Source organism: Peromyscus leucopus, chromosome 6 (genome assembly GCF_004664715.2).
Source record: "Peromyscus leucopus breed LL Stock chromosome 6, UCI_PerLeu_2.1, whole genome shotgun sequence".
NCBI classification, from domain to species: Eukaryota; Metazoa; Chordata; class Mammalia; order Rodentia; family Cricetidae; genus Peromyscus; species Peromyscus leucopus.
In genome coordinates this window covers 64,013,200-64,034,378 of record NC_051068.1, presented here as the reverse complement: position 1 = coordinate 64,034,378, position 21,179 = coordinate 64,013,200, and the positions used below count along the sequence as shown (strand labels likewise).

General features: G+C 39.1%; 1 long non-coding RNA gene across 2 annotated transcripts; it reads right to left on the bottom strand.

The window, feature by feature from the left end:
* Positions 1-107: 107 nt before the first annotated feature.
* LOC119088278 lies at positions 108-20,502 on the bottom strand. Of its 2 annotated transcripts, XR_005091900.1 has the most exons (5): positions 20,345-20,502; positions 13,526-13,681; positions 11,798-11,897; positions 6,367-6,431; positions 108-280 (listed from the first exon to the last, which is right to left on the bottom strand). It is a non-coding gene; the product is annotated as an uncharacterized LOC119088278 (long non-coding RNA). The 2 variants fall into 2 exon arrangements; XR_005091901.1 differs by lacking the exon at positions 11,798-11,897.
* Positions 20,503-21,179: the final 677 nt, after the last annotated feature.

Genomic DNA, 21,179 nt, shown 5'->3' with positions numbered 1-21,179 from the left:
GGGAGAATTCATTTCTACAATATTTTGGAAATGTATTGAATCAGGAGTATAAACCATGCCTATGGTTGGGAGAGGAAGAAAACAGACATCAAGGATATTTCAAAACCTTTACAGCCTACTCCTTTATTTGTCAATTGTATATTACGCTAGCCCCACCCCTTGTCATTCACATGACATACCTCCTGCCAAAGAAGTCATGGCCAAAAGTCAACTTTTCATCTTCAGCCTCACTATTTGGGGAGATATACAATCATTGGCATCAGCTCATCATGAATCAGGTCTTCATAAACCAAAAAAAAAAAAATATGGCATTAAAAAAACACAAACTATCTCTTCCTTATTGTCAATGCAATGTGGCATGATGAAACAAGAAAGAAAAACTTCAGTCACATCTATGTGGACGGATGAGGGATGGGAGTGAGAAACTCCACCTTCCAATTGGCGTGAGCCCACCCTGCCTTTGACTCTGCTCTGTGAGTGGCTTTCCCTGGTCCTCTGTTCTCTGTGCTGGTGTCTCAAGCTTCTTCTGTGACCATTAATTTCCACACTCATGCTTCTAAATACTTGAGGGTCTTATGACAGGCCTGGGCAGAATGTGCTTCAACAAAAACCTGCAAGTCTTTTCTAAGGGTTTCTCACTCTGTTCCACACCTACATCATATATTGGGGCTATGAACAAGGATTACTCTCTACATACCATAATTTTTTTGGTTTTTGAATTAGTTTGTGTGTATGGGCGTTCTGTCTGCATGAATAGATGTGTACCACCTGCATACCTGGTGCCTGGAAAGCCCAGAAGAGGTTGATGGATCCCTGGAACTGGAGTTATATATGGTTGTGAGCCACTGTGTGGGTGCTGGAAATCAAACCCAGGTCCTATAGAAGACCAGCCACTGATCTTAACCATTAAGCCATTTCTCCAGCCCTTGCTAGGCCAGGAAGAGCTCCATGATGACCTAACTGAGAGTCTCATAGAGGCACATATGTGTAACACACATGTGTTACAGCACATATCATGGGAGTTGTGTCTCTCAAACTTCAGCATCTTAGCTTTGCATTGTATATTGTACTTGGACCTCACATTTACTTAACAATTTTTTTTTATCAGAACTAATAACTCACAAAAAAAAAAGTCAGACTGGCATTATGTAAAACCATGAAATGATAGCATGGGTACCCAAATTATGAATTCTTTTAACATAGATCAATTCAACATTTATCAAATTGCCAAAGGAATGAGCTCTTTCATCAGCTGAGACTGTAAGACCTGATGTGTCTTAGTTAGGGTTACTATTGGTGCATTTTTATCAACTAAGATTATAAGAACTGTTGCATGCTAACGCATCAGTTTTCCTCTTCCCAAAAGACAATGACACGAATCGACCTTTGTAACTGCCTTTCTAGGGCAGAAGCTCCTAAAAATAGAAACATCCAAAGACCAAACCATTTAGAGGCTTCAGAAGACATCCTTTGGTATATTTTACTCTGGACTGCTGCTTCTGCGGTCTGGGTAGCTTAAAGTGGGCTCATGGAAGTTTGACATCTCCTGTCCATCCTAGGTGCCAAGGCAACTGTAGCCTCAAGAGGAAAGGTAAGTCTGGGAATCCTTACCCTTACAGCTCACCTTTCACCAGCTCACCCCTCACCCCTTGCTCGCCACACTCTGGCCTCTGTACAGGTTGGGCATGCTTTCATCTTCAAGTGGAATTTAAAGTCTGTCCTTGTTTGATTCCAGATATCTATGTCGCAACTCCATCATCTCCTTCTCTGCTGAAGGGCTGGCTTCACAGTGAGGTCAAACTTGACAGTGCATCTGACTGGCCACCCCCATTCACAGCTGTCACATGACTGAGAGAAAATTCCCTACAGCCTGTCCTTCTGTCTGACTTACTATTTTCACGTATGACTAGTGGCTAGTGGATAATGTTTGGCGCAGAGTCTTCAAATATAGTCCTTGTAGTCTCAAGTTTTTCAGGCTCACACCAGGTAAGTCCTATTACCTTTGATGGGCACTGATGTCTTCATTTTTCTCTTTAAAATTAGCTTACAGAGTTGTACGTTTCCTTATGGCATTTTCACATACAGTTTTGGCATACCCCTGCCTCCTGTCCTATTTCGCTGCCTCTCCCCCATGATCTCCACTTAAACCTTCCTACTTGGTACCTCCCCTTCCACCTACATACCACCTATGTTCTATTGCTCTCCCTACCTCTCTAACTCGAGCCTCTTTTTTCTCATTTCCTTTTTAGTTTTCTGGCTTCTAAACATACCCACTCCCACATAAATGCACACATATATAAAAGACAGACACTTGGACCCACGTATGAGACAGAACCTGTGATGAATTACTTTCTGAGTCTGGATTATCCCCCACTTAATACAGTGTGTTCCAGTCCCATTAATTTTTATGCAAGTTTCATAATTTAACTTTCTTTATAGCTAAATAAAATTCCACTGTGTATGTGTACCACATTTTCATTATGCGTGTATCATTGATAGACATGCAAGCTGATTCCATTTCCTTGCTGCTCAGAATAAATAGATCTAGAATGAACATAGCAGTATAAGCATCTCTGTAGTAGAATATAGTCCTGTGGGTGTACACCCAGGAGTGGAAGAGCTGGGTCATATGGCATTTTTAGTTGTTATATATATATATATATATATATATATATATATATATATATATATGAACATTCATACTGATTTTCATATGGGATATACCAGTTTATTTACACTCTCACCCACAGTGTATGAGGATCTTTCCCCCCATGCACACTTGTCAGTATTTGCTCCCATTTTGTTTTCTCTGTAGTAGCTATTCTGAATGGGGTAAGAATGGGTTTTTTCTTTTTAATGTAAATTTAAGAAAATTTGGTTTGTGAATGTTCTCTTGAGACCTTTTGCATATATGCTAATTGGAGAAAATGGTCTACAGTTTTCCTTTATTTCTTCTGTGGTTAGCTGGTTTGTGCATCAGGCTAATGTTGGCTTCATGAGAGTGTTAGTGCCCCTTCCTTTTCTGTTTAACAGAATAGAGAAGCCCTGGTGTTAGTTGTTCTTCAGAAATCTAATAGAATTGAGTGAATCCATCTGTACCTGGTTTTTCTTCATTGTTAGAAGATTTTTTTTTTTTAAATTATTGCTTCGATCTCGGTTCTTATTACAGATTTGCTTAGATTATTTGACTCATATTTCTTTAATTTTGGTGGTCCTATGCATCTATCAATTCATCTATGTCTTTAAGATTTTTTTTTTCAATTTAGTGGAAACTATGTTTTAAGCTATATACTAATGATTTTCCTCTGTATCTGTTATCTGTGGTAATGACTCCCCTTTCAACCCCAGTTTTAATAATTTAAATCTTTACTTGCAACAACTTGTGTGTGTGTGTGTGTGTGTGTGTGTGTGTGTGTGTGTGTGTGTGTGCTTGCCACATGTACATGTGCATGTGTGAAGGCGCCCGGGAGGACCAGAGGGATCTTTTGGAGCTGGAGTTACAGAAGGTTGTGAGCCACCCAACATAGGTGCTGGGAACCAAACTCAGATCCTCTGCAAAAGCAGTATGCGATTTTACCTGTGGAACAGTCTTTCCAGCCCAAGAATACCTTTTTCCATCCTTTCAACCCAAGATAATGTCTATGTTTTTGATGAGGTGCATTACTTAGCAGCTTTTTTAAATCAGTTCTATTTGGTTTTTTTTTATCTGATCCAAAAAATTAGACCACTGATATTCAGTTATTACTGAAAATAATGCAGCAACTCCTGTCATTTTGTTGGTAGTACAGTATTTAAGGTTGTCTCATCCCTCTCTTGATTAACTATTATACAACTGTGATTTATTTTATTCTGTGGCTTCATGGGTGCTTTTCTTCCTCTTCAGTCTGAGGGATTGTTTCAATTTTCTACTATAAATCTGGCTGGCTGGTCATGAATTCCTTTAGTCTGTTTTTAATCAAGGAAAGATTTCTATTTCTTCCAATGATGACAGACATGCTCTATGCGTGGTAGTCTGAGTTGACAGTTGTTGTCTTTCAGAACTTGAAATACATCATTCCAAGTCCCCATGCCCTTTAAATTTTCTGATGAGAAAACTGCTAGTATCCTGATGGGCCTGCCTTTGTATACGACTTAGCCATTCTCTCTTGCTACTTTAATCTACTTCCTTTGTTCTGAATATTTAGTAGTTGAATTATAATATTATAAGGGAAGTTATTTTGATGTTGTCTGTTTGGTGGTCTGTGTGTCTCCTGTGTCTGGACTGCCATCTTTTCATCACATTTTGGGTGCTTTCTGCTATGGTTTTGCTGCAAATGTTTTCTATGCTTTCAGAATGAAATTATTCTCCTTCTATTCCATGATTCTTAGATTTAGTCATTTCATAGTTTCCCAAACATCTTGAGAGTCCCTCTATCACTTCCTATTAATTTATGTTTGACTTTGTTTAAATGCTCTAATTCTTCCACCTTATCTTTAATAATAGATATTATGTCTTTTCCTTGATCCATTATATTTTATTTTTTTAAAAAAAGAAGTTCCTTAATCCTTTCTATTGATAAATCTTTCCACAGAGATTTTTATTTTACCTGTTGTGGTTTTCATTTCCAGTATTTCAGTTTGATTTTTCTGTATTTCTTGCTAATATATTTACTTACTTATTATTTTATATGTATACATGTGTGGTATATGGGTGTGTGTATATATAAGTTTTCATGCACTTATGTTCACATGTGTGTGGAGGCCAAAGGTTAATGTTAAGCATCTACCTCTTTCACTCCCCACTTCATTTTTTGAAAGGTCTCTCACTGAACTCAGAGTTCTGTTGGCTAGACAAGCTGACGAATGAGTGCTGGTCACCCTCCTATTCTCTTTACCAGTGCTTGGGTTATAAATGTGCAGCAGCATCACCAGCTTTCACATGAAGGAGGGGGATCTGAACTCAGGTCCTCATGTTTTTATGGCAGCCACTTCATCACTTCATTCTCATCCACTTTCTTCAGTATTTCCATCTCTTTATCTGATTATTTTTTTAATTTTATTTAGATTTATTTTATTACTTATATGTGCATGTGCTTGCATGTGCAAATGTGTGAGTGTATATGTGTATGTACATGCATAGGGTGCCCTCAGAAGCCAGAAAAGGGTGTAGGATTCCCTGGAGTGGAGTTACAGGTGGTTATGAGCCACCTGACATGAGTTCTGGGAACTAAACAAGTTCTGGGAACCAAACTTGTGTCCACTAGAAGAACAGCAAGTGTTCTTAATCACTGAGCCATGTCTCTAGCCATCAGATTCCCCTTTTATATCTTGCATTAACTTTCTACTTTCATAACTTGCATTAACTGCCTATTTGTATTTCCTCATGATTTGTTCAGGAATTCATTTTCTTTCTGATTCTTTAAACATTTTGTGGTTGCTCCTTCGAGTTCTTTGTCTGGGATTTTATTTACTTCACCCACATTGGAGACCATTTCTAAGAATTAGCAATTTGGAGAGGTTATAGTAACATAATATTTTTTTCACTTGTGATTTTACACTGGGACTTTTTCATCTGAAGTTAGGTCATGGGTTGTATTTTATTTTTGTAAGTTTCATTTACCCTTATTCTTTCAGCAGAACTGTTCACACAGTTCAAGAGTAATTTAGTTGTTGTAATTTGATGTTGTTTTCCTTGAGTAGTTGTTAGTTGGGACATTCTGAATAATATTTAATACTCTTCTATATCTAAAATATTATCTTCATTAAGCATTAACAAAAGATAAATATGCATTCTTATACCTAAATTAAGCATAATCCTTGTTCCTTGTGGCGAGCCACAGGAATATGAAATAGAAGTCCAGCTATATATTATAAGCTATACCTTGACAAGACCAAGGGTCAGTAGAGTGGAAAGCCAATCAGCAAGGATTATTGGTGTTGTGCAGCTTAATATTCAGTTGTGCCTTGCTATGAATTCCTTCCTTATAGTGTATTCTCCTAAAGTGTCTCTGTGTGTGAATCTCTGTTTCAAAGCACCTGGATAGTCACATAGACACAATCTTCTGCCTTTGAGCTTAGGCCCCTCTTTAGCATTTGTTTTGGGTATCTGCCATTTGCAAATACCCTCCTTGAGCTACTTCCTAAGATAGAGTCAACCCCAAACAAAGCCTTATGGACAAGCAAGGAACAGATAGCTACCAGGCCATCTGTTAGACGCCTGAAAACTCCCTGAACTAAGATAAAATATCCTTTCTGAGACTACATGTCTCACAGGCCAAATGCCTACCAACCAGAGGAACAAGCTTTGTTTTTTGTGCAAATCAAGGCCTCCCCCTCTCTCTCACCACCCCAGAGAACCTCTTAGATCAAAAAGGGCTTTCCTCTTACCAGGCATTTCAAGCTGTGATGCAGATTTACTAGCTATTGGTACTCTTCCTTGCCCTGTCAGGAAACTGGAGGCAGAGGGAAAAAGTGACAGTTTTAACTCTTGGTGAACTACAGACTTTCCCTACCCTATCACCTGTAAGTTTATAGTTGAATACATTTATGATAGACTCATAATGCCTTCACCTAACCACAATAAGGATATATTTCTAACACATGAATTCCTTTTCTGATTTATTTCAACTAATAACTGACTCCACTCTTATCTCTCCCCCTTTGGGTTGCAAATAAAATTGCCAGGAAGCCTCTAGTAGGGACCCCTACAACCTTGTGCTGTAAACAAAACATAAGGTATTACTGCTTGGGATAGGATATAGAGTCCCGGGAGAAGGGAGGGAAGAAAAAAGGAACCAAGGAAAGGAGAGATTTGAGAGTTGAACTGGTGACTAAATGATGGTGGCAGATGAATAAAGGAATTATATGAAAGAGCGCAGAGCAACTGGATTCATTCTTGCGCAGATAGTAGTGTCTCTCCTGGACCCCTGGAATTGTATAAATTTAAGGCTGAACCCTTAAGTATTAAGAGACTTATTAATTATGAAAGTTTGGCCTTAGCTTAGGCTTTTTTAAACCAGCTCTTATAATTTAATTATCTTGTTTCTATTAATCTACATTCTATCACGTGCCTCTGTTACCTTTTCTTAGTACAGCACATCTGACTTGCTCTGAGTCTGCTGGTGAAATCCTGCATGCCTGGATTTATCCCTCTTACATCCTCTTTCTATGCCTGGAAGTCCTGCTTATTCTCTTCCTGCCTAGCTATTGGCCATTTGGCTCTTTATTAAACCAATCAGAAGGCACCTTAGGCAGAGACACATCTTTATGGTGTAAACAAATATTCCACAACAGATATATCTAGAGAACATATCCTGCACATAAGGTTCCGGTGACATTGTAGAAAAGGGGGCAGAAAGATTCTAAGAGCCAGAGGCACAGGGAGTTTGCTGTGAGGTTATGTCTCCTAGGAACGCCAGAAGCTACACCCATAAAGTCTCACTAACATGACTGCCTAAACATGAGCAGAATGAGGACAATAGTAAAGGACATGCCAAAGTGGATGGGGAAATGCCATAAGTCCTCAATCCTACACAAAGAAATACAGGCAATTAAGGTGTACTAAGAGTGAGAGAAATAGTCTTATCCAGGGAAGAGCCTACCTGTTGGTTATCCAGTGTGAAAATGTACACACAAGTAAAACGATACAGACTGAGTAGGTTGCATTTAGAAATATATGTGTATGCACATACATATATGCATGAAACAACAGTTGAATAAAGAGACCATGAATTTGAAAGAAAGCAAGGAGGGGTATGTGGGAAGACTTTGAGGGAGGAGAGAAGGAAGAAATTAAGTAATTATATTATAATCTCAACAAAAAAAAAGAAGTAATGATGGGAAGGTAACCCCGCAATGAAAATTATTGTTGCGATCAAATAAAAAGTTAATCTCTCCATAAGCACCAATTATTTTAGGGTAGAGCATCTTCTAGTGGTCTATTACTAACAGTTACTGTGAGTATATGTAGAAAGTGAAAAAATTCAGGGTAAAACTAGTGGCCTGTATTGAGTTTATAGAGAAAATGGAGGAAGAAATGCACAGAGAAGGCAAAGTAGATGAAGTAAGACAGCCTCATTTGAAAGTTGACTGCAAAGGATGGGTTAACAATATTCCTTCAAATGATATGTTATATTACAAACTCTCAGAGGCAGATATCTCACAAGCTGTCTAGCCTATATTCTTCAGGAGAGAAAAGTGGAAAGAAAAATATTGAGATACATTGCTTATTTAGAGTATAAGAGTATTCTATCCTGTCGCTTTGCTGGATTCTCTATTGAGAAGGATGGTGCTGCTCTAGGTTCACCGTGTAGTCCATGTCATTTTGTCTGAGCTTTCAGAAAATACAGTTTACTGAGAGTCTTAAGTTGCCCCACTACTAACTCAATGGGGTCTACTTCTTCAGCTCCAGAGGCTGCCTGTGGAGCCCCATGCAGGTCACCTGGTCTGCTCTTCGTCTACACCTGAAGCCTCACACCGCCAACCCTGCGTATGCTCCATGCCTCTGGTTCCTCGACCACACACCACGGGTTCCCTGTTGCTGGACCTACTCCACAGTTGTGTCCCACTCCCCGCTTTCTACTCCTCTGCTGCAGTGCATCATTTTACACTAGGGGCTTTTGGAAATGACTTATGCTTCTGTCCTTGCCAATGGGCCACATGACTACAGCTATGTTTAACTTCTCTGGGTTGTACTGTCATTTTGTGGGGTTAGAATAAGTCCACACAAACTCATGGCCATGGCTTTTTTCCGCCTTTTCTGCCTTTCAAGCAGAGTACATCTTCATGTTACTCAAATGTCAATGTCATTGCCCTCTGCTCTCTCACTGGAATCTCTGGCCTTCCTCTTGCTGCTGCTGTCTCCCTCACACCTGGGCATTGATGCCCATCCTTAGCAACATCTTTTTGTCTCCTCATCTCAGATGGAGTGTGTGTTTCATAAGATGCTATAATACAGATTCTCATGACCAACGCTTAGTCTTATGAGCAAGCTAGTCTCTCTGGGAACAAAAGCATAGAAAGAAATAATGTGAGACAAAGGTGAATTTAACTAAGCATCACAAATTGAGGATTTAAAAAGAATGTTACTAAGCAGTCAGCCTCCACAGACAGCTAGAACTTGAGTCTCAGGATTTTCTGAGAGAGCAGGAAAATTATGTTTCAGATATATTATCTCTTGAGATGAAGAGAGGAGCATTGTTTATAATCCCATGCCCTCCATAAACTAAGTGAGACCACTGGATCATCAAAAATGTTTTCACATCGAAATGTGTTTTCACAAACAGATAATACCATGATATCAGAGAACCTGAGTCAGAAAAAGTCCTGAGAAATGTGTAGAGATGGTCTCTACATCAATGATGGGGTGAAGGCAGGATCCAGGGGATTTAGGGAGTGATGAAAAGGTTCCAAAAACATGTCTCAAGAAAGCCCCAGGACAATAAAGTTGGAAGAAAAATATTTCCCCATCTTCTGAGAAGAGAACCAATAGGAAAACATAAGATAGCTGAGGATGTGGGATGTACCATCAAAATCTGTGAGCATTATCTTCTCTGCAACTGAGGCCAGATCCCTGGGCATCAGCAACATTGCCAAGGAGGAAACAGAGTTTCTCAGAACAGTAAAAACTGCCTCAGACACTCACTGTGCCAACCAAACAAACATGATCAACAGGTTGGGGTAAAATTAACTCAAACTGTTTATGGCAGAAAGGCTTTGGCTGGGGAAATGAAGCATCACTCAGAGAAGAGAGTGAGGAAGCGATCCCAGGGAGAGAAATGTAAAGAGGAACTTCGTCTAGAACAAAGATCTATAATCCAAGGGGGACGTGAAAAAGACATACTTCCAAAATGAGTATCAGGTCATCGGAGCCACTGAGGGAGCCAATACCATTCACAAATGGGTTGATGGAGGACAGATGAGCATAAAGCAGAATCTCTAGTGGAGCAGAGATCTGGCCAGATCTCTATGTTTTTGAGAGGTGTTTGACAAGAAAGGAACTGTGACCCAGCTCTAAAGCAAAGCTAATGTGATACCAGAAACTTAGGTGTGGTGTGGCCCTGGCATTACCTCAGAGGGAAACAACTAGTCAAATGCTAGCAGAGAGAGAAGCATATACCAAGGAAAGGCAGTGGAAGCATGTGCTCCTGGTGAACCTTCACCTTCTTCCTAGCTCACACCATAAGGTGTATCACAGAATGACTCATTCCCAAATGTAGCCCTATGGCTCTCATTGATTTGGCACCCTCCCTCTCTCCTCATCCTCTTCCTACTCCTTATTCTTCCTCTCTCTTTTTTTCTCCTACTCCCTTCTTCCCATCTCCCTTCACTATTTCCCAATATCTTGCATTCCCCACTTTCACAGATCTACAAATCTATTCAGATAAAATTTCCCACTGGCTAAGAGGGACATTTTACCTTCAGCTAGTTCCCCAGGCCCAGATCCTCTGAGCAGGAGGAACCTAAATGACTCACTCATTCCACATCTTCTGTGTTCTCTGGAAGAACCAGACCCCTCCCCCATTTCACACCAATCTTTAAGAGGCCCAGTTGTATTAATCTGAGCTAAAGATTAGGGACCTGGGCAAGAAGCATGGCTTTCTGGTCCCAGAAACCAAAGAACTTCCTCCTGTTTTAATCCATTGCCCCCCAAGAAGTCCATTGTCAGTATCAAACACATCACAAGCAGTTGACACAGAATACACCCAGGTGATATCACAGTCAGAGAGTAAGTACACAAAAATAAAAAGAAAGAAAGAAAGAAAGAAAGAAAGACAAAAAGAGAAAAAGAAAGAAAGAGAAAGAAAGAGAGGAAGGAAGAAAAGAAAGAAAGAAAGAAAGAAAGAAAGAAAGAAAGAAAGAAAGAAAGGAAGGAAGGAAGGAAGGAAGGAAGGAAGGAAGGAAGGAAGGAAGGAAGGAAGGAAGGAAGGAAGGAAGGAAGGAAGGAAGGAAAGAAAGAAAGAAAGAAAGAAAGAAAGAAAGAAAGAAAGAAAGAAAGAGAGAGAGAGAAAGAAAAAGTTAAGCCAGAGATTTTCATTTTAAAAGTAGGAGCTGTCAAAATGAAAAATCTCACTTTCTTAGAAATGATTTTCTGTGTAAAATGTTAGGGGGCCATAAGCCAGCCTATACCATAGTTCCTAGTCATGCTCTACCAATATCCCTGACCCAGGTTATACCATGGTTCCTGGGCCATGCTCTACTGATATTCATGAACCTGACTACATGGATGTCTCAGAGCCCATCTACACCAAGGTTCCTGAGCCAGGCTATACTGTGGTTACTGAGCCAGGCTGTACCATAATCCATGGTCCTTGTTCTATCAATATCCTTGAGCTAGACTGTACCATAGTCCCTGGACCATGCTCTGCCAATGTCCCTGAGCCAGGATATATTGATGTTCATGATAAGATATACACCAGGCTTCCTGAAGAATCACTTACAAGAGACAATCCAGGTCCACTGCAGTGGATGACCGGGCAAACATATTGTAGTCTAAATCCAGACTCCCAGCAAGCCAACCACCAGCTGCTGAACACTCTCTTCCTGTCTGTTTCTGTGTCTCTTTTGTATGGAGACCATGTACCCAACTGTTGTGATACTGAACCATACTATTGTTTTGTATTTTAAAAATATGTCTTATAACACCCTTCTCTACACCTTCTGAATTAGGCAGAAGGTCTTAGTCCTTGGGCAATCTTCATTTCCTCAGAGTTCATGTGAAGAGTGATTCTCTAAAGGAAGAAATGTATGTTTACTATTTTGTCCATTAAATTACTTTTAACTCCATTCTTATTTCTGGTTGACATTTGCTGAATCTTACCCATTTCTTTGCCTCCCTTTGTGACTGATTAGGGTTGGTATAGATGTCATCACACTAGTAACCATGAGCTTCCATGGATGCACATCGAGAGGAGGATTCCCTGGATAGCAGAAAGGTTATTGTACAATGGAATCCAGAGCCTGTCACCTTTCCAGGCACGGTTAAAACACAACTCTCCTCTTGTTCTGTTCCATCATTTCTGCTCCAAGTCACTAGTATTCTAGTATCCTGCCTACAAGTTCTTATGTATGTAAAAACAAATGAAATACAGTTTCATAGTCATTATAGTCTGTTTTCCTTCCTTCATTTTACCTTTCAGATATTCTAAAACAAACAGACCCACACACTTTCGCAAAGAGATGTATTGTTAATGTGCTGGTTGGTTTTTGTTAACTTCATGCAAATGTAGACATGTCTAGGAAGAGGGAATCTTAGTTGAGAAAATGTCTACACAAGACTGGCTTATAGCCAAACCCTGCGGGATATTTTCTTGATTAATGGTGGGTGTGAAATGAACTAGCTCACTGTGGGAGGTGTTGCCCCTAAGCAGGTGGTCCTGAATTGTGTAAGAAAACAGGCTGAGCAAGCTAGGAAGAGCAGCCAGAAATCAGCATTCCTCCACAGTCTTCTGCTTTAGTTCCTACCTTGAGTTCCTGATTTGACTTCCTTCAGGAATGGAGTGTGACCTTAGAGTTGTAAGTGGAAATAAACCCAGAATATAAATGTCTGAAGCCCAGAGAATAAGTGTCTGTGTTATGCTCAGCCACAAATGGGACAGCTATGTCACACCATCAAGGCTCAGGGAAATCATGAGGATGGGGAAGAAATATTGTATGAAGACCTGATTGAAACACTGTCAGGACAACTTCACCCATGAACTCACAGCAATTGTACAGTCCCTGCCAAGACCTGCAGGAGATCAATCCAGTAAACACTCCAGCATGGAAGGGAGGATGGCTCAGAAATACCACCCCTAGTTGAAGACCTATGGACAATTGATGGTTTTTGAGGAGGCAGATTAAGTTTTCTTTAAGGGTATGGCCTTTGGTAGGTGGACTAAGATCCAGTGGATGTACCTACCCCATGAGTGTATGAGCAGTACAAATTAGACTTAGTAGATTATAAAAGAAGATAAATAGATGATGTATATAAATAAATATATAAAGATGATAGATAGATGATAGGTAGATAGATAGATAGATAGATAGATAGATAGATAGATAGATAGATAGATAGATGGAAAGAAAGAAGATAGAACATGAAGTTGGGGAAAGGTGTGGAATGCTTCTGGAAGAGTAGACAGGAGTTGGAGAAATGGGAAACACAGTGAATATGATAAAAATGCATTGATTACATGTCTGAATTGTCAAAGAATTAATACAAATATTATTAAAAGACAAAATTAAATAATAAAATAGGGGTAATCTTTAGCAGTGATTTTAAGAGTGAGGATATTTGATCCACCCCAGGCTGATAATCAACTTTGAATTTAGTGAACAGTAAGTAAGTCATTAAGCTGTAAAATATCAGGGGTGAGAGTTAAAGATAACCTCTAGACAAATCCCCCTTTTTGATGTTTAGAGTCACCCATATTCATAATATTATAGCTGTGCACTTTAAATACTATTTCCCCACACTGGACCAGACTGCTTAACTATGATAAATCCTCGAGTCATCTTGGGGCTGTGGACTCTTTCATCACTGAAATAAGCAATGATACGGACCTACCTCAACATGTACCTCCCTACAGAACAGATGATGTCATTCTCTCTGCCAGTATGCCAATGACCCATTACTTTGTTGGACAATCTCTTCAGACAGCTGCCATGCAGGTCTGTTATTGCCAATGGAATCTGGGTTGGTTACATGTCATACAGGAACCACCTGCCAAAAAAGAATGTTACATTCTTACTTAAAAGGTTGTCATGAAAGAAATTTTAATCACACAGAAAGTGTTTAGATCATATAAAAAAATGCAGGCTTTAAGAAAGATGTATGAGCCGGGCGATGGTGGCGCACGCCTTTAATCCCAGCACTCGGGAGGCAGAGCCAGGTGGATCTCTGTGAGTTCGAGGCCAGCCTGGGCTACCAAGTGAGCTCCAGGAAAGGCGCAAAGCTACACAGAGAAACCCTGTCTCGAAAAAAACAAAACAAAAAACAAAAAAAAAAAAAAAAAAAAAAGAAAGATGTATGAAAAACACCAACATGTAAACAATGTGTGCATACATATGGCTTATACAAAAAATTCTGACACCAAACAAAGCAAGATGAAAGTTGTCTCTGATAATATTTATTTTTAATAGCTTTGTGCTTCCCTCATTACATAAAGTTGCTTAATTTTAGTATTAAAAATTCAGAGTCCAGCAAAGATGATGTTGCTAGACTGGAAGAAACATATCTCCTATCCATCCAGAATGTTCTTAGGTTCTGCAAAGATCCAGATGAACACACAGTCCAGTAGTATAGCCTATGCTTCACTACTAAGAATGCTCACAGTGCTCCCTACCAATTCCCAGTCTTCTGTTAAAGGACTTCAGATATTCCAACAAACCCTTACAGCTGGCAGCCCAAGGCCTTTTAGTTTGGACAGTTGATTTTTCTGATTTAGTACATAACTTTATCTCTTGTTTTTTGGTTTAGGTAATGATATATCTTTCTCTAAATGTTCTGACTACAACTTCTACTGGTATATTAAACAGGAATGACAAAATCAGGCATTGTGTCTCATCTCAGAGGAAACCTTTTCAAACTTTCACTATTCACTACTGAGTAGCATGCTAGCTCTGGCATTTCATATAAGACTCTGGATTCTTAAAATATTTTTTTATCATATATTAATGTTGATATAATTTTCTTCTAGTCCTAATTTGTTGAGTGTTTTATCAAGAAAAGATGTTTTTTTTTTTTTTTCAATTTGTTTGTGTGCAAAAGAAATTTATTTGGGTTTTGTTCTGTGTTAATATATGTAGTGTATTCCATTAATCAATTTTCATCTCTACATTCTAGAAACGAATCCTACTTGGTCATGGCATATAGTCCTTAGAATATGTTATCAAATCATGTTTACTGATATTTTGCTGAGGATATTTATATTAATGTTCATTAGTAGTCTGTAGTTGTCTAGTCTTTATCTGGTGTCCACATATACCTGCACATATGAAAACACATCTATATAGACACGCCACACATACATACATACAAAAAACTATTTAATTTGTGGTCTAAAATATGTTCTGTTCTAGGAAACATTCACATACACTTAAGAACAATAAATATTCTGTCATCATATAAATTTGCTCTGTATGTGTATGTTAAATCAACTTAATTATTTTGTTCATGTCCTCTGTATCCTTATCTTACTTGTTAATTTTATCCAGAGTGAGAGTTAGATATGATATCATACCAACCTATTATTAGATACTTGTCTATTTCTTTCTTTAATTCTGTCCATTTTGCCTTATGTCCATGGTGGGCCAACATCAGGCATATAATATTCTTATCATCGTATCATATTGATACTGTTAGATCTTTTTGTTAATATGTACTATCCCACTTTGTCCTTATTTTGTTTGATAAATCTATGTTTAAAATCTATTTGTATGAGCCAAACAAAAGTCTTTGTTAATGTTTTCCATTCTTTTCAACCTGTTTGAACCTTTGGATCTAAAGTGGATCATCTCTGGACACAGAGGGTTACATCATGTTTCTCTATTTACACTCTGTTAGTTGAGAAAGTCAATCTGTTCACAATCGGAGAAATTGCAGATAGGGGAGGGCCAAGTCCCGTCGTCTCACTTTTTCTTTTGTATATGGTCTTGCTATTTGTAGTTTATTTTCTGCATTCTTGTCTTGTTAATTGACTTCTTACTTAGATCACCATCTTTTCCTCACCACCTTTTGTGTATATTCTACTGCTGTATTTCTTTTGTAGTTGACATGGGGTCTACATACAACATCACCAAATTACACTCTAGACTCACGCCATCTTAACTTCAGTAACCTACAAAAACTATTTACAATTTCATCCCACTCCTTTCCCATTATATCTTTAATTGTGTGCACAAATCCAGACAAATAAAACAAAAAACAAAAGGGGGAGTTACAAATGATTCTTAAAGTAGTACTCGTTTTACTAATTGTCTATACACTTATTTTGGGGAGATCTCAGAGGCATACAAGAACCCTGTCTCTTTAAAATGTACAGTTACATTGGTAAACTATGCTTGATAAACTAGTTTGCAGTTCTGGAGTCTGTCTACATCTGCTGCTTCTACACTAAAGGCTTAAACACTAAGTTTTGATTATTTTTAGTCTATTTATGCTCTTACTACAACAACAACATCCATCCATGACATCCAGTGTCATGATAGGCAGCTTTGATTTTTGAGCAACTTTAAGGCAGTCTGCAGGATCCATGGTGGATCCCGAAGGCTGGAGATCACTGGTGGCTGTTTCTATCCATGGTAGCATAAACAAAGATGTGGCAACATTGTTGTATATTAAAAGTCACATGCAATCTGGCTGAAGTGGCTATCAAGAAATTTAAAAGGCTCTCCTCCATCATTCCTCTTCGAATTTTTTTCTTTCTCCCTCATTGAGAATCAAACATCACAGACTTGGCCAAGCTAATGCAGTCACTTAATAGGGGATAATTAGGAGTTATCATGTATATTCTTGGTAGTTTGCATGAGATATGTCCTCCATAGGTTCACATATTTGAATATTATTCTCAAATTTATGGTATTGTTTGAGGTGGTTATGGAGTTTTTAGAATATGGCACTTATCAGGTTTCAGACGGAGAAATTATTAACAACTGGGCTAGAGGACATACTTCTAATATTTTTGGCAAATACTCTGGCTGCCTCTGCCTGAGTCCTAAGTACTTGCCTGAGGCTGAATCAAAAATTAATAGAATGACTTCTGTGTTGGAAGAAATTTTGAGACAGCATAACATTGAGCCTGTAGAATGGTTATTGATAACTCTTACAAGAATCTGTAACAGAAAAGTATTAGCGGGACAGGAAAAAAAATATACAGTTTGGTGAGGAAAAGAAGACTAGGAAAGAAGCAAATGTTACAGCCAAGGCTTGTGCTTAAAGAGGCTGCAACTCATAAGGAAATTACTGGCATTAAGGAATGGACTACTCTTCTCTTGAACAGTGGAGGTAAGCTCAGGACAAAAGTCCACCAAAATAAGCTTCCAACTTACAATGTTTTCATGTTCAAGATCATGTCATTGTGAATATTTTTTTAACTTTTAGTTTTTTATTTATTTCCCTTTTATTAAATTTAACTACTGACAGCATTTAGCATGGTGTTAACTGGATATGATAACACTAGACATTACCAAGGGAATTAAGGGTTCATAAAATAAAAATTGAAATGTATAATTATCCATTGGTTCTATGATAAAAAAAAACTGTTCTCTACTATCATACAACAAAATATTGTGACACTGACATTTCTGGTGTCAAATATCCTATGCAAATAAAGCATATTATAATACTAACACTGATGATCCAACATAATGGGAAGTGTAGTTAAAGGGTTCAGGATGCTATATTATTGGAAAGTTACAGATCTGAGAAATAACTAGATTTAGACAATCAACAGCTTATCTCCATGAGCATGTGTATGCCAGGGCTGTAAAAATGGCAGGGAAAGCATGACCAAACAATCATTAGCATGAAAGTTTTAAAACATCTGCTGTGGCTCTGTAAGGTATAATATTTATTTCTTTAAATCATTCTTACCCCTGACTTACTTTGCCATATTTCAGACATATTTGTCCTAATGAGATTAGTGAGTCCTAGGAGATGAACTATCTTGCCTAGTAACAGTGATTTTTGGCATATTTAGCATCTTGGTCTACCACATATAGTTTGTGCTAATGATATATATTGAATGCCTTTTATTGTTGACTTGGAAACCTCCACAATGTTTGTATCAATTTGGTTTCTAGAAGGGCTTTAGAACGGGTATCTAATCAGTTTCAATAGAAATCAAGTACACCAAAGCTTAGTGACCTTTCCTGGAAACACATTGTATGAGTTTTCACTCACTATGGCCGAGAGAATTAGGAGCTGCCCATGTGATTGCAATGGAGAACAATTAAGTGGCAACTCATACCTGGATCATTCTGGATTCCACCCTTTGCACTCATTTCCTTTGCTGATCTTTATCTCTGTCTCTTCACAGTCATGTACCATAAATGTCGCAGTGTATGACAAATATACCAGAAAATGAATAAACTCAACAACTGGGAACTCACAATGCTCTACTCTACTCGAAATTCTAGTTTCACAGCCTCTAGAGAAACCTGTAGATCAACTCCAAACATTTATGCTGATCTATCAGGCAACATTCGTCTAAATCTGGAGTAAGAATTGATTTATATCACTGGAAATTTATGTATGCTCACCCCCTTCATTCCAAATAAAATAATGCACATTAGAAGTCTTAGCCTTCGCCTAGACTACACTTAATCTGAAACAAAGTTTTATGAATATATAGATTAGTTTCAAATGTATAAAGGGAGGGATGGAATAAGAAGGAACAAAATTAGTTAAGAGCAGGCTAGAGAGATGGCTCCAAACTTAAGAGATCTCATTGTTCTTACAGAGGACCAGAGTTTGATTCTTGGCACCCATGTGAAGTTTCTTAAGACCTCCTGTAACTCCAGCCCCATGAGGATCTGATGCCTCTGGCCTCCATGGGTACCAGCAATCAGGTGTGCACATATATGCATGTATAAAATCTAAAATAAAATATAAATATTTTATAAAATAAACTAATTAAATGAAAGATGAAAACATGAAGATCATCAAATACCAAGAGAACCTGGGTCTTGCTCACAGGCAGCCTTCTGAAAATGTATAGGAAATATGTCTCAGGGGTTGCCCTGGTGATAATAGCAGAAAATACTTCCCATCAGCACCAGAATTCCACTAACAACCTGGGGCCTTTGAGAATTAACTACCCTGTACTTCAAGTTTCCACACATGCCCCCCAAAAGCCATGGAGACCTCAGAATATATCATCAAATAACTCTAAAATAATGAAGACAGGAAAACAGCAGGAAAGAACTAGCTATGAACCAGAATGGGGATGCACAGGAGACATTTTCCAAACTGAATACCAGATGAGAAGTGAACATAAAGAAACTCACTGCAATTCACAAACAGGTCCCAGAAAACTCATGGGAAATGAGATAGAGGACAGAGGAACAGGCAAAAAGCCCCACTGACAGCACATCTGGCTGGAGCTCCCTGTGAGTAAGTTCCTTAGAGGTGGTTTGTGAGGAAAGAACCTGAACTGAACCCTCAATGAGACCTAATTGATATCGGAGACTGATGTTTGTGGGTAATGTGGTTCTGGCACTGCCCAGAGGGAGATGGCTGGCTGGATACTAACTAGGAGAGAGAGAAGGGATGGTGGGGAAGGCAGTTGAAACATCCATACCTTCTCAGGTCATCCTATAACTATCTTACAAGACAGTGATTCATTTCCAACAGCCTACCTTTAAGTAGTGAGTGCTGTCTTTCATTGTTTCCTTCCTTCCTTTCTCCTCTTCCTTGTCTTCATAGTTCTTGTCCTTCCATCTCTCTACCCACCCACCCCTCTCTCCTCCCTAAAGCTATGGTTCTGTTTATAAAAATAACAGTGCACTGACTGAGCACCAACCATGACAAGAGAGTGTGAGAATAAAGTGACTTTGAAAGATGCATGGAAAGAGCTGGAGATGGTGACTGAGCCGGGAGAATCAGGTTCATGGGAGGTAACATAGTGGAGAAGACAGAGTTTTGTGGATCTACAGGCTTTTAAGGCAGTGTCTAGTAAGAGATTGTGTATGGAGGGCAACTGTGGAGTAGAAACCTAAGGTTCATTCTACTTTGATCAGAGGAAATATGTGGACTAAAAGCTCATAGAATCAGAGCCTTTCTTGTTTCTGGGTCACATAAGAGAAGGCTGACACCACTACAGTGATGACCTCCAGTATTGTTTAATCCTATGAGTTATCTGGGTAATCTTCACTGTCCACTCTTAGTGACATCTATAAACCATGGTGAACATGGTATGTAGTGAATGTCACACTTCTCTGTCTAAGAACTCAGCACACCATGACACAGAGAAAAATATTCAGAGCCCTCAGACTAGGGTGAAGTACTCAGCTTCCTTAGCATTCTGGGGTGATTCATAGAAATCCCACTCTTGTCTCTCCTCAAGCAGAAAGCAGGAATAAACAGAATGATTAGAACACATGGTACAAAGGAGAAATAAAGTAAAGAGGCAGAAGTCACAAAAACAAGTTGCAGATTTTAGTGGCGGCACAGCATTCCTTCAGCAACACCACCGAGGAAGAGATTTCAGCTAAGAGCATGTCACACCTGCAATGCTGATTTGGTCACTCCCAGAACACTTGGAGTGGTAACTGAATTCTTAGATAGCCAGTCAGTCTCCAGGTGCGGCCTCACTCCATAAGCAGTGGCCCACCCAAGGAAGGAAAAGACCCTCATGATACATTTTAACAGCTAATAGGCCATTACCTGAGAGGTTTTTTCCAGCTTCAGCCTACACACAGAGCAATCCAAGCTTTAAATAATAACAAAATTTAAGAGTTACTTGTGTTATACCAAAGCATTTAGTCAACACTTGCCCCAGCCTTTTATCAAATAGCAGTTGACTTATTCATCTTGAGCCATGGAACCATAGCCCCACCCCACCCCCCACACCCCACCCCCATTAACTCCTTTTAACTGCCAGTCTCCAGTAGTGGTATCTGTTGGTAAAGAAATACATTCCACAGCTATTATGGCTTAAATGTGAAATATCCCTAGAGGCTCATTTGTGGAACACTGGGTTCTGAAAAGGTGGCTATCTTCAGAGACTGTGGAGCCTTTTGGACATTGGGCCTAGCTGGCAGATATAGGGCCACACAGATAGATCGCTCTGAGTATCATGTGTTTGCCCCTCTTCTGGTTTGGCTCTCTGCATCCTGATCTACTGAGATGTTAACAAAGCACACCACAACAGAGCAATCCCTGGCTTCTGTGTCTTCTGTGCTACAATGTTTAAGAGGCAAGATCCAAAATAAACCGGCCCTTTTTTGTTTCTGTTCAGCACTTGGCCTCAGCGATGAGAACAGTAACTAATACAGTGGCCCGATGGATAAGAGACAACTTCAGTATCCAGCAGCTCCAATTACTTGCAGTGTTCAACCAGTGGTCTTTTCCAGGCAGCAGAACAGAGCCCAATGTACCATCTGAGTTCAGCAGTTCATGTTGCTGGAGACCCTGAAAGCAAGGTGTGCCTGCCTGGCCAGGGCATTGCATACTGGACTCAGCAGAATCTAGGGTAGACTACACAGTGAGGTTCTATCTA